The 15,256-nt window shown below is 39.4% G+C and overlaps 1 protein-coding gene and 1 pseudogene across 1 annotated transcript in view; one reads left to right on the top strand and one right to left on the bottom strand.

Annotated features, from left to right (window-relative positions):
- Positions 1-15,256, bottom strand: part of CNTNAP2 (contactin associated protein 2) — a 1,655,787-nt gene that overhangs the window by 220,683 nt on the left and 1,419,848 nt on the right. The gene's annotated exons all lie outside the window — the stretch shown is intronic.
- On the top strand, positions 5,551-7,235 carry LOC118714184 (annotated as a pseudogene).

Here is a 15,256-nt window from a genome sequence, read left to right as displayed (position 1 = left end):
TTTCCTATTTTCATTTGTTATATTGTTTATTTGTACTAATCTCCTTTTCCCTGAACCAACTATGTTAGAGGTTTATCTGTTTTCAAGGAAGTAAATTTGACTATGTTGATCCTTTGAATTCTATTCTGTTATTCAAATTCTATTTCATTAAGCTCTGACTTAAAATGCTGTTAATATTTATAGTCGGCTACAATCTGACATTCATATGGGGCTCTATCATTTCCAAGTCACTTCATGTTCATAAAGATATTTAAATCTCACAATCCAGGTTGAAGGGGCATGCTATTCTACCTGGAGTCCTCTCAACAATGTTAGAAGATTGGTTGCCTTCCATATACTACTGAACTGAGGATCAAACCCACAACCCAGGCATGTGCCCTGATCAGGAATTGGCAACATTTCAGTGCACAGGATTATGTTCAACCAACCCAGACACTCCAGCCAGGCCGTGTCAAGATCTTTTTATTTTATTATTTTATTTTATTAATTTTTTAAAAAGTATATTTTTTATTGATTTTTACAGAGAGGAAAGGAGAGAGATAGAGAGCTAGAAATGTCTATGAGAGAGAACCATCAACCGGCTGCCTCCTGCACACCCCCTACTGGGGATGTGCCCACAACCAAGGTACATGCCTTTGACCGGAATTGAACCAGGGACCTTTCAGTATGCAGACCGATGCTCTACCACTGAGCCAAACTGGTTTCAGCCCATGTCAGGATCTTTTGACACCAGATTGTCAAAAGTTAGTTTTCTTGAGTTTCCTGCTCATGCATATCCAAAAGCTGACTACTGAACAATTAGTCCCCATGGAGACCTGGAATACCCAGCAGCTCTCAGCTAATGATCATGTCCCCAGTTCACCACCTCATGGCATCTGCTTCTGTATGAGAAATACTGCCTCTGGGTTATGCCTATGGTCTCTGAATCTCTTCACTGCTCAAAAAATTAACAACCACATAACAACCACAGTGGTCTTACTGCATAGGAGATAAGGTGCTGAGAGCTCTGTGATGCTCACAGCAATCACACATGGAGGAGAAAATGCAGAACCAGAAAAGCTGAGCAACTTTCCCAAAGCCAGATGGGCAAGAGATGCAAGCAGGATTCAAACCCATTTCAGTGTGGCTATAAAGCTTGAGCTTTCCATTCTAGTGGATTCAAAGCTTACATGAGGAACAGGTTCTAAAGTTGGCAATTCTCAGGGGGAAAATGGTGTACAGAGTGCAGGAAGGGACTGGACAAAAATTGTACACTTATGGATGAGGACAGTGGGGGGTAAGGGAAGAGGGTGAGGTGGGAACCAGGTGGAGGGGAACTATGGGGAAAAAATCTGAACAATAATCTGAACAATAAAGATTAAAATAATAAAATTGGTGCAAAATTGGAAAATTGAGAAAAGCCAAAATTGCATAGGAGAGCTCTTAAATCACCCTGAAAGCACCACATCCCATTTTCTCTCAAGAACTCCAACACAAATAATCAAACTTTAGCACAAAAGTGTATCTTTGGATGGGTGGCAGGCTATTTTCTGTTTAGGACCCACATTGTACAAAAATATGAGAACCACACTCAGCTTGGCAGAAAGCTTACTCTCTGGGAGGCAAAGAGAAGAATCACAGATCTTGTCTCTGTCTCATCTTCATTGGTGTGGGAGGGGGCATCTTGCAGAAGAATAATGAATCAGGTTGGCAGATAAGCTACTCTGGGTTTCGTTAGAATATCAGGGAGTAAAAGGTTTCTACTGTTAAAAATTCAACATCAATGCCATCAAAGTTATGGTCTAAGAGAAATTCGCATTGAGAGGTCAAAGAATCTTACAATAACTTTCAAAATGAAGCTACTACATATTTGAATTTCCAAAATGAAGCTACTACATACTTGACTTTTAGACAGAAACATCCTAGAAACCAACTACATCAAGCTAGCCTATGGAAACACAAAATGGTTGGAAAATCCCACAAGTGGAATGACAGAAGAACTTCCCCACCATGGCTCAATTCTGTTCTCTCATTCTCTCCTTGTGAGTCTACTAAAATTTGTCAGGGAACTGTATATACCATAGAATGCTATCCAGGCTACATGTCTTTGTCTGAGGCCACTGAGGAAGGCTTGGGTTGGGTTAGTACAGAACTTACTTTTAGGCAGAATTCTCATGTGAAGACAAAAACACACAGATCAGCCTAAGGAATGGACTTGTAAGCCCAGGTTTAATTAGCTGTAGCTGGGTTATCAAGGCTACTTTATGAAAACAGGGTGACCTAAATCTGAGGAACTGCTTCTCATTGTTGTTTGGAAGATGGTGATGGGATGATAAGAGTAAAAACACTGATGGGCTCCTCTTATGGGCTCCTCTTTAAGGATGCATTTGTCTAATTGCAACAGAATAACTGCAAGAATAGAAAGTTTGGCCAAAGCAGTCTTTTTGTAGATTGAAAACAGTTTTAAATGGTATAAAATAGAATTATAATTTATACTCTGTTTTATAAAAATAGCAGATGTTCTGACATTAAGGTCTCACCTGGCACTATAGTAGGTGTCTGATATCTTGGAAGATATGTGCTATCATTACTGTCTTCCCAGATGAGGACATTGAAGGGTATAATAAAAAGCTTGCTGGACTGTCTGTTGCAGGAATCCACATGGCGTTGTTGCAGGTTGCCCAGGACCAAACCATAGAGGGTCTGACCTGCATTACCACCATTTGTCCACATCCAGAACTGAATTATCATTGCTGACATTTACACAAAAGAAACTCACTACAGACTGATTCATTTGCCTCTCAGCATAATCATTATTGCTTGTCTTATTTTCTAGTATCACATGATCTCACTCATCTAGGGGAAATAATGAACAACATAAACTGATGAACAAAAACAGACTCAGAGATAGGGAAGCATCAATCAGACTGTCAAACCTCAGAGGGAAGGTAGGGGAGGGTGGGGGTAAAGGGGAGAGATCAACCAAAGGACTTGTATGGATGCATATAAGCCTAACCAGTGGTCACAGACAATAGGGGGCGGGGGCATCCATGGGGAGGGGTTTGGAATGGGAATGGGGGGAAGAGGACAAATATGTGATACCTTAATCAACAAAGAAATAATAATAATAAAAAAGCTTGCTGAAGGTTACAAATGTGGTTAAGTGACAGAACTGTACCTTAATGCAGGAAATCTGGCTTGACCTACCATGTTATCACCTCTACTTTTATTTTTATTATTATTTTAAAACATTTTTTTTTATCTATTATTGTTGATTTTTTTTAGAGAGAGAAACATTGATTTGTTGTTCCACTTATTTACGCATTCATTGGTTTATTATTTTTTTACATTTTATTGATTTTTTTATAAGAGAGGAAGGAAGAGGGATAGAGAGTTAGGAACATCAATGAGAGAGAAACATCAATCAGCTGCCTCCTGCACACTCTTTACTGGGTATGTGCCTGAAACCAAGGTATATGCCCTTGACTGGAATCGAACCTGGAACCCCTGTGTCCATAGGCTAATGTTATATCCACTGAACCAAACCAGTTAGGGCATTGGTTTATTCTTGTAAGCATCCTGACCAGGAATTGAACCCAAAACCTCGGAGCATAGGAATGACACTCTTACCAACTGAGCTACCTGGCCAGGATATGAGCTCTCCTTTAGATGGCATGGACGCATAGTCTCCTGCCTTAGGAAATAGGATGATAACTTTCTAGAAGCTATTGGAGAGGATCAAAGTGGCTTCAAAAGCTAATAATCAATTACTATAAGGAAGAATATTTAAATGAATATTAAAATTTCAAAAAATTACCATTGTCAGGTAGCTTACAACATCCAGGTGCTTTAACTCCAGCAAGGCCATAATAGATGTCCATTCATTTATTTATTTGGGAGCACATTTAGCACTTGACATACTTAGGCAGGCTTACCAGGACTCTAGATGGATCAAACCCAGAGATTACTTGAGAGTTTATTGATATTATTTATTTCTGTCCATGGTTCGCAATTTGTGGGACCTACTTTTGAAAGCTTTCTCAGAGTATGATCAGCACAGAAGTACAGAGCTTTGTGACCATGTGGATATATCCTGGAGTGGATTCATGGCCATTTTCTAAAGGAAGAGGGTTGGCCTCTCTACTCTAGCAAAGTTGTAGTTAGGGAATTTACGTCCATTTTTCAAAAATTTGCCAGTGTTTGCTAAAGCTGCCATGCACATCATCTATCAGCAACTCAAAATGCCTGGCACTCCAGTTTCCTTCTCAGAATATAATTCTAGTTTCTTAATTATCCAGTTTCATCAAAAAAGGCCAGTGAGAGAAGTCTTGATGAATTCTTTAAGCAGAGGCAGTCATGGCCTGTTCTGTGATTACTAGATACATGTCTGCTGACTTTTGTTTCACTGACAAGTAGGCTCTGTCTCAGAGAAACTGTCCATAGTTCCAACACTAATAGGAGAAATTGAAGACTCCTGCCCAGAGCTCCTGCCTTCTGGCTCAGCCCTTCCAGAATGACACACAACAGGATAGCAAGAGGACAACATTTGCAATGCCTACATATTTTAGCCTTACACTATTTTTAAAGAACACTCATAATTGTCCCAATAATTATCTGACAAATCCATAACATTTATCTTTCATCCTATAATCCTAACACAGTCATAATATTTGGAATGATAAAAACTGAACACTTTCTTTGGAAGCAAGACCTGAGACTTGATTCCAAACATTCTTTCCAGCACTGTCCTAACATATAAAAATTCAGGGTCCTTAACATCCAAAACGACCGAAGTTTCGACCAAACACCAGGCTAGGGAGCTGAGGGAGTGGGAGCTGATCAATCAGTGGTAGCCGTGACTGGAAAGCAGCTGAAAGGCAGACCTCTTGGTCCCTCCTCCTGGCCCTCAGACTCCAATCCATCCGTGGCAGAGGCGGGGCAGAACTGGGGACTGGCTCCCTTAGCAGTTTTTCAGGTTCAATCCCAAGAGGACAGGCCAGGCACCAAGGGATCAGCGCTTCCCGCAGGATCCCAAAGGCGCTGCTGGCCTTCTGGAACTTGGCCTTGGGCAATGCGGCCCTTTCCCCTCCCTAGATGCTACACAAGGAAGAAAGGATACCGCCAGCAGCACCAGGGGTGACGAGTGGTAACTGACTGTTCTCCCATGCTTCCTCCAGGTCAACTGAGCACGCCCTGCTTCAGATGAAGTGTGATCACTGCACACGAAAGAAATGTAGTAAAAAAAAAACAACAATAACCCAAAAACTGATGACCAAGGGCCGGCCTCCACGAGCTCTCGCAATCCTCCGAATGCTGGGCATCCCAGCTATTTTAGGGGCTTCAGGTGAGCGGGGGACGCAGAGGGTTCAGGAAACCTCCCTGGAGGTCGGGCCATCAGTCTGATTGTGGATCTATCTGTCCTGCTGTCTGCCAACAGCCGCCTCCTCAGAGAATGGAAGATAAAAGGAGGGTCAGGTTCTGCAAAACCCCGAGGGAATCCAGGTTCCCAGGTATTATGCTCCCCCCTCCCCCCAATGAATAAAACCTTTGGTTTCCCCCCGAGTCAGAGATGCTGCCTGAGAGACCCTGGGCAGGCCTGGCACAGCTGCCTCTCCATGTTTGCCTGTTTGTCTTTGTGTCTGTCTTTGAGTCCGTCAGGCTGTCCCAGAGCTTGCCTCCACTTCTATATAGAACTAAGTTTCTGGTATAGCGACAACCCACGAACCCTCATCCCTTTCCTATGGCAGAATACTTGCCCCCCACCGGCTATACTCCCTCGCCCTCTCCTCCTTTCCCTGTGACCGCTGGGTACCCAGAGCAGGTGCAGCATCCTGGGCCCGGACCAGTGCCAGTGCCCGCCCATATGCCTGCCTCTGCATCCAGCTTCGCTCTCTTCCCCTCGCCTGGCCCCAGTGCCCTAGGGCCTGCTGCCCCCACCCCCCACCTCTTGCCCCTGCCCAGGGTGCCTTCTGGCCTTGAATTCTTGGTGCTGACTGATCAGATTCTGATTCACCAGAGGGCTGCATGAAACGGTCCTGGGCTGGGAGACAAGTAACTGGTATGAAATTGTGCTCAGGGGAGAGCATCTGCTGTGCACATCTCTGCTGTGGGGCCTGCTGGCCCCTTCATGTCCATCTGGTGAACTCTGCCACCAGACACCACCACTGGCCATGTGCTGCAGACCTGGCATCTCTTCTTCTCAAGTTCTCCATTCAAGATGCCGACCGCGATATGATCCTGTGAGTGGTGGGGCCCTGCTGGACCTGTGGCTGTGGCACAGACACCAACTTTGAGGTGAAGACTCCGGATGAGTCCCACAGTGTGGGCCGAATCAGCAAGCAGTGTGTGTGTGTGTGTGTGTGTGTGTGTGTGTGTGTGTGTGTGTGTGTGTATGTTGGGGGTGGGGAGAAAGGCTGCTCTAGGAAGCCCTCCCTGGTGCAGATGACTTTGGCTTGCAGTTTCCACTGGATCTGGATGTGAGAGTGAAGGCTGTACTGCTGGGAGCCACATTCCTCATTGACTACATGTTTTTCGAGAAGCAAGGAGGCACTGGGCCCTCTGCCATCACCAGTTAGATAGCATCGCAGGGTGAGGAGCATCACCTTAGCCAGAATTCAAGATGGTCACCTGGCCTGGCCTGGCCCCTCCTTCGAAGCAGCCCTTTTCTCCATGTACACTGCAGAGGACAGACAGAGATGCCTAAGAGACTGGGGCCATGGTGCCCCATCCCTACCGTACTCCCCTGGCCTCCTTCACCTGTGGCCCCCACAGAAGGGTATGCATGATAGCCCTTCCCATACTACCTCTCACCACTCTCTCTGACCATCCCTCATCACACAGGCATATTGGCTTTCAAACTTGCCCTACTCACTTCCTCTCACTCCCTTCCAGGGCCTCTGCTCTGGATGGGGCCTTTGGAATCCAGGGCTCTTGGGGTCTTACAACAGAGCTGGGGTGGGAAAGGGTAAACAGCACCAAAAATGGCTGATATGACCACCCACCTCTGCTTCAGCTTGACCAATTAGTTCATCCTCAGAATGTGGCACTCAGAGGGGATCCCTACTTCCTCAGCAATGGCTCTAGGGCCTCGCCCCAGTAGCAACCTCCTCTCTCCCTTGGCCCTCCCCACAGTTGGTGCTTGCTGCAGCTCCATGTGTCTTACTTAACCACCCCTTCCTGCCCTGTTCCTACAAAGAAGGCTGCATCTTTTTATGTTATGTTCATATAAACTTTGTAACATTTTGGAAACAAACAAACAAACAAACAAAGAGAAAAACAATGACCAAGAGAATGCCGCAGTCTAGAGTCCGGCTCAGGAGAACAGAGAGAAAAGAGAATTCCATAAGTTGGTAGGCGCCAAGATATTTCTAAGTGACTGCCTGGCATGTGACAGTTGTGTGAATGCAGAGGAAGGAGTCCAAGTTTCTCAGTAGTGGAAAGGACCAGTGAGCAGGCAGGTGGTAAGGAACAAGGGGTTCTGGACTGCAAGAGGGATTTCCAGCTGTCACCTTAGGCCTGTTTCCCTGGGGAATGGGTCTAAGCCAGCAGGTGGACATTCTCTGAGGGGTCCCGGACTGCGAGAGGTCCAGGCTGGGCTGAGGAACCACCTCTCCAATGCACAAATTTTGTGCACTGGGCCTCTAGTCTATATACATAAAAGCCTAGGTGACCATCTGCATGTTTGACTGGTAGCTATGACATGCACTGACCACCAGGGGCCAGATGCTCAACACAAAGCATGGAAACGTGGAACAGACTGATGAATCCCAAAAAGAAGAGAGGAGGTGAGAGGGCAAGAAGAAATTAACCAAAGATCTTATATGCATACTAGAAGCCTGTTGCATGGATTTGTGCACCAGTGGGGTCCCTCGGTCTGGCCTGCAGGGATCAGGCCAAAACTGGCAGTCCAACATCTCCTGATAGATCCCTAATTGTGAGAGGTCACAGGCCAGGCTGAGGCACCCCACTGGTGCATGAAACTATTCACCGGGCCTCTAGTTATAAATAATTCACAAGCAGAATGGTTATAAAAAGTAATAATAAAATAAAAAACATCCCAGATTTTCTTTTGTATTTAGTGGTCATTTAATCAGGTCCCTTTCTGTCACATATCTTTACTAAAGCAGATGAAGTGTAGTCAGAACATGTAAATCCTACAAATAAAAATACAGATAATGAGTTCTACTTTTTATAAGACTGGCAGAAATTTTGGGTTTGAATAGGCACAGCCATAGCTGAGAAAATACACAATATTAGTAGGAAAAAAAATTTTAAGATTTAAAAATATATTAACATAAAGAATGTTGAATATTCAGTATGACTATTTTGAGAAACTTAACTCTGGTGACTCAAACAAGGCCAAATTGCAAGTTAAATGAAAAGGGACAGTTAAGATACACATTTTAAAGTATATGAATAATATATATTTTGTTATATTTAGAATACAGAAAGCTATAAAGAAAATATATATTTCTCCTATACTCACTGACAAGAAATAATCTATTAACATTTTTATTATTTTTCCTCAGCTTCATGTAAATTTATATTTTTACAAATATTGGGCTAATATTGTATCAGTTTTATACTATGATGATTTATTAAAACTATGCTATTCTCATGTATCTGAATAAATATTTAGCCTTCAAATACATTTATAGGAGATTCATTTTAAGGAAATACCTTTGCACGTCTGGACTTAAATATATTTAATTATTTTTTATTTTCAGGAGGACAGATGTTTAATCATTTTTCACAATTAAATGTAAGTTTTAGATGAACAATCTATAAAAACTTTATTTATAATTCTTTCCCTGGGATATGATTTTAGAAGTAAAAAAAATCTCTATTCAAGTACTATAAAGATGTTAAAAATAGTGATCTATTTTACAAAATTGCTTATCAAAAATGTCCTCTCACTAAACAACAACAAAAAAAATGTTACCAATTTAAGAAATAAAATATTCTTATTTTTGTTTGTATTTCTTAGATTGGAAATAACTAATTATTTTTATACATTGAACAATTCTGGATCTTTCTTTATAACCTGGTGATTCATTATCTTTTACATTTTCTTGTTTATTTTTAAAAGTTTTAAAAATATATTGCATATATGACTTTTATGTCAACATATTTTTTTTTCAGTTTGTTCTTTTGTATTAATTTGCTGATCTTTTTACTTGCATGAAATTTTAACTGTTATATAGTCATATCTATCAAATTGTCTTTATGTGTATAAGGGATTTTTCATTTACAGATTAGAAAAACACTAACCTTTTTAGTATCGCTTTAAAAATATTTTTTTAAAATTGATTTCATAGATGAAGGGAGAAGGAGAGAGATAGAAACATCAAAGATGAGAGAGAATCATCAATCGGCTGCCTCCTGCATGCCCTCCTCTGGGGATCCAGTCTGCAATCCAGGCATGTGCCCTGACTAGGAATTGAACTGTGACCACCTGGTTCATGGGCTGACACCCAACCATTGTGATTTCTTTTAATTCTTTAATTCCTTGGATTTATTTTAGCATATAATGTGAGGTAGAAACTTAATTTTTCAAAACAATAGTCATATAAATTTCTTGGCATGATTTGTTTTCTTTTCCCATGAATTTCAATGGCCAGCTTTAGTATATATGAATTCTTATGCAAATGGTATTTTGATATTCTAATCAGTCACCCTCTGTCTTTTCTTGCACTAGTTATGTACTGGTTTAATTATGACAGCTTTGTATTTCACTTTAACATTAGCTAGTGCAAAGTCTGTACTTCCATTTCAACGGCAATCCTTAAAAAAACACATAACTAGACAATAAAAACATACTGTGTGGCTACTGAACAGCTATTTAACAACTATATTCTGCCAGACATAAATGCCCTCAATTTTGTTTATGTTTGTCGCTAAGTGTTATACACTATAAGTTGGTCATGTATCAAGAATAGAACACAGGCCAACTTCATACAAAAATGATGTTTGTCCTAAGTGAAGGCAAATCACTTCAAAGCACACTCTCCAGGTTTCTGGTCAATATGTTATTAAATACAGGACACCCAGCTCATAGCACGCACTCACTAAGTATTCACTGCTTTATACTGCAAATCCCAAGTTGAATTGTGGCTTTTACTTTTGTTTAAAAGGTGATACACTTGCTCTTTATTATTAGTGAATTCCATATGCAAATTTGCCTACTTGCTAAAATTTATTGGTAACCCCCAAATCAGTGCACAGTATTGCTGATTGTTCATGGACATGTGCATGGTGTGAATATGCTCATTCCTAGAGATGGAACAAGGCAGTGCTCTGCCTTCTTGCTTCACATCTCATACCACAAACAAATATCCTTTTCAGAGTCTACGTAATGTCACGTTTTACATTTTTGTTGCTGTTTAAATGGCCCATATGCATAGTGCTGGGCTCTCTTTACTGTTCCTAAGTGCAAGAGAAAATACAAGTGTTTCATTTAGGCATGAGTGAGACTACTGGCCATGAGTTTGATGTTAATGACTAAAGATTAGTGAAGTGCCTTAAAACAGAAGTACTCATAAAACAACGTGTGTATGAATTGATAAAAACATTGGGATGGAGGGTCATAGGAACCTACCCCTGTAATTCTACTAGGAGCAATGGTTCAGTATTCACTAATTCAGTGTTTGCAGTAACTCTATAAAACATAACTCCTGTGAACAATGAGAAGCAAATGTAATGTATGAGCAATGGAAAACAGTTATCACATTACAGGAACTAAAGAATCAGAAGAAAAGGTGAATCTGAAGAGACAGTCTGGTTTCACGGAGGTAATGTGAGGCCCAAGGAAAAGCATCATTTAGGTCTATTTCCAATTCACCAAATGCCATGGTTAACAGCTATTCTGGATAAAAAATTGGTACTACACTACTTGTTTTGTCCTTAGACACTTGTATTATACTTGTATTGGCACTTGTACACTACTTGTACTGTGAAGATTAGCACAATTATATTCCCAAGGCTATTATATTCCCAAGATGAAAACCACTACATATTATTTTAGAATAGACAATTCAGTTTCACAAATGTAAAAACAAACAATACTCTTCTTTGTAAAATATATATTTAAATATATTTTATTGATTTTTTTATAGAGAGGAAGGGAGAGGGATAGAGAGTTAGAAATATCAATTAGCTGCCTCCTTGCATACCCCCTACTGAGGATGTGCCTGCAACCAAAGTACATATGCCTTTGACCAGAATTGAACCTGGGACCTTTTAGTCCACAGGCTCACACTCTATCCACTGAGCCAAACCCGTTAGGGCTACACTTCTTTAAAAAAAAAATAAAACTTAAAGAGGTGACATTGGTTAATAAAATTATATAGGTTTCAAGTGTAGATTTGTATGATACATGATCTGTGTATTGAACTGTTTGCCCACCACCCAAAGTCAAATAATCTTCTTCTATATTTGGAAATTACAAATTGTAAAAGAAACAGCTGATTTGCATTAATACAAAGTATAAAATTACTCCAGATAAATTATATGATTAGAATAAGTATTTTCTAAATCTCGATTCAAATTATAAATACTAATTAATTAAAATTTATTAATGCTAAAGTATGTGATGAAATATGAAATAGCCCCTTTTACTGCACTCAGGTTGGCCAAGATAAGAAGAATAATACTTAAATGCAATGTTTCATAAGTATAAATTTAAGTTTGAACATCAGAAAAGAAAAACACAGGTTGGTCCTGAAGGCTGTCCAGCAGACAGTCATCCACTGGTCCCTAACAAACAAAATAAATCAGGGAGAAGGAAGGAGAGGAAGAGCATTTGAAGAGCATTCTTACAGGAGTCAGAAGAAGTTTTGTTACTGGAATTGGTTCTTGGACTGCATTGCCTCTATAGATTAAATTGTGCAGAGGTTTAAGAACTGGAATTTCAGGCAATAATGGAACTGCCTGAACTAGCTTGGATGCCAGAGAAACAAAGAGGAACAGTGGCAAGTCCAACTAGGAAACCAGATAGAAAGAGCTATGTCAAGGGCTTAGGATGTCTGGGGGTAAAACAGGGTTGAATGGGAAATTAGAATACTATATCAAACTATACCAAGGCAAATGTTATAAGATAAAGGTATTATAGCCTATAAATTGCCTATTGACTATAATTAGATGTATAGTATATTGTTTTATATATATATGTATGTGTATGTATATATATATATATATATATATATATATATATATATATATATATAATACCAAATGTAGTACTACAAATGGTTAATGGTAATAGAGATTTTGCATGTCCTTTGATTAACTAAAAATTAGGCACTATGTTTAATACTAATAATGAATCACAATATTAGAGAAGAGAGTATCCTGCCCACTAATACATCTATTTTGATCACATTTATTGCATAATTACTTATATATTTTTACATATAAATTTCCAACAGTATATTATTGTTATTCACAAAATATATATATATATATTTTTTTGCCGAAACTGGTTTGGCTCAGTGGATAGAGCGTTGGCCTGTGGACTGAAAGGTCCAGATTTGATTCCGGTCAAAAGCACATACCTTGATTTTGGGCACATCCCCAGTGGGGGGTGTGCAGGAGGCAGCTTATTGATGTTTCTAACTCTCTATCCCTCTTCCTTTCTCTCTGTAAAAAAATCAATAAAATATTTTTTAAGAATTATTATTTTTATAAATGATTTCAAGTTTTTCAGGTATATACACCCCTACGTTCATTGCAGCATTATTCATGGTGGCTGAGAGTTGGAAACAGCCAAAGTGCCCTATGATAGAGGACTGGATAAAGAAGATGTGGTGTATATACACATTGGAGTACTACATGGCCATAAGAAACGATGAAGTAGTGTCATTTACAACAACATGGATGGACCTTCAGAACATTATGCGAAGTGAAATAAGTCAAACAGAAAAAGCTGAGAACTATATGATTTAACTTATATGTGAAATATAAAACCAAAACTTATGCACACAAACAGCAATGTGGTAGTTGCCAGAGAGAGAGAGAGGTAGGGGGAGAAAGGGATCCTAATATGAGGTAACAGGAGAAAATTTGACTTTGGGTGATGGATACATGGTACTATATACAGATTTTGTGAATTAGTAATCCACACATGTAACCTATATGTTCATATAGACTAATGTCACCCCAATAAAATTTAAAATAATGAAAAATTATTATTTTTATGGTTAATATTTCATTAGTACAACAGTATTAAACATATTTACCTACTTTGTGAGAAACTGGATCATCTCATTTCTGAATCCTATAAGATGTGAAATATTTATCTGCTGGGCTATTTGATATGGTTGGGCTTGTGTTACTGCTATTTTTTACTAAGTGATTATTTTATTTCCCCTTCTATATAGTTCCTATAGTGTTCATTATGGTGTCATAAACATGCTAGTCACTCAATAAATATTTGTTGAAATTTCTTCTTCATTTAAAATATTTCTTGAATCATTTTATTTTCTTTCTAGTCCACTGTGGCCACTATGGCCCCTCGTCCCTCCTCCTAACTAGCCTTATGCTTCCTGGCTCTCCTGGCTCCAGGGCTCTGGTGAAGTGATATGTTGGCTTGCTTGGTGGTGATATGATTCACAAGACATTGAATACTAATAAGTATTAAGGCCTCCATTTATCAATTTTAATAAATCAGAGCACTTATCTCTATCACAGTGTCACTGTTCTTTCTTACTCATCTATTCAACATGCTTTCTGGAGGAGAGAAAGAGATGGTTGCAACTAGAAATCTGGGAATCAGGTATAATTCTGGATATGCCCATGGTAATAAAACATAATAAGTGAACTAAGTTCAACAGATAGAAATTGAGAAAATTTCTAGTTAGAAGAAGCAATTCTTAGATACATGAGAAAATTCTTCTCAACCAGCTTCTACAATCATTTCCCATTTTCCACAGCATGAATCTTTTGGTTCAATCAGGTTAATCTTTTTACTGTCTCTAAATATTTTTCTGATGTTTTTTTCCTTCCAAATTAAGCCTCACATCTTCTACATTGTCTTCAAAGATCATTTCAGTCTACAAGGATGCTTTTATCAAAATTTCTTAAAGGAAGTATTATTGGAATTGTACAATTACTCTTTTTAAAAAGTATATATATTTTATTGATTTTGTTCAGAGAGGAAGGGAAAGAGATACAGAGTTAGAAACATCGATGAGAGAGAGTCATCGATCAGCTGCCTCTTGCACACCCCTACTGGGGATATGCCCGCAACCAAGGTACATGCCCTTTACCGGAATCGAACCCGGGACCCTTCAGTCCCCAAGCCGATGCTCTATCCATTGAGCCAAACCGGTTTCGGCTGTACAATTACTCTTTATTCAACATACTATTCTGATAAATTATTTTACACACAAGTGCTTAACTCACAACCTTCCTTTGTCCTGACTAGGAGACAACATATTTTATATAACCCATACCACTGATAATACCTAATAAATTAACTTTATGCACTAGAAGGTACTAAGTTAATATTTATGTAATATAATAACATCTCTTAAGGGAAAAACTAACTGACTTTACTTACCAAACTAATATCTAATTAGGAGACTACTTCTTGATTCTTTAAACTTTCCATAAAAAATTTTGTTCTGTGTGACACCAATGATACACTTAGAAAAATCAGTCATATTACTCTACGGTTACATCTTACTATGGTAGTTATAGAACAAGGAGATATTACTGTCCAGAAGGTAGAGGGGACATTACTGGTGACCTCCTAATTAATAAGATGTTGCAGAAGCCTAATAGGCTAAGCCATTATCCTTCTGATTGTGACAGAGTATGGTGTAGTAATTAGATTATCATGGGTTTTTATATCTATCACTTATTAATGGCTATAAATCTCAGCTTCTTTGTCCATAATATAGGTATGACAATAACACCCACTTAGTAGTATGGTAGTGAATATTAAATAAGATAATGCATGTAATAAGTACTCAATAAAAGGCATTTGACAATTTTTTTTGATTATACTTCTGCACCTGTAAATATCTTTTGAAGTCATATTAAATGATAATAAGAACATTATTCTTATACTAGAGGCCTGGTGCATGAAATTTATGCATGGGTGTGTATGTGTATGTCCCTCAGCTCAGCCTGCACCATCTCCAATCTGGGACATCCCTCTCACAATCTAGGATTGCTAGCTCCAACTGCTCGCCTGTTTGCCTTCCTGATTGCCCATAACCACTTCTGCCTGCCAGCCTGCTCTCCCCCTAACCACTCCCCTGCCAGTCTGATTGAT

This window comes from Pipistrellus kuhlii, unplaced genomic scaffold, assembly GCF_014108245.1.
Source record: "Pipistrellus kuhlii isolate mPipKuh1 unplaced genomic scaffold, mPipKuh1.p scaffold_m20_p_10, whole genome shotgun sequence".
NCBI lineage: Eukaryota > Metazoa > Chordata > Mammalia > Chiroptera > Vespertilionidae > Pipistrellus > Pipistrellus kuhlii.
The sequence above is the reverse complement of the archived record's forward strand: the minus strand, read 5'-3'. Positions and strand labels throughout refer to the sequence as shown.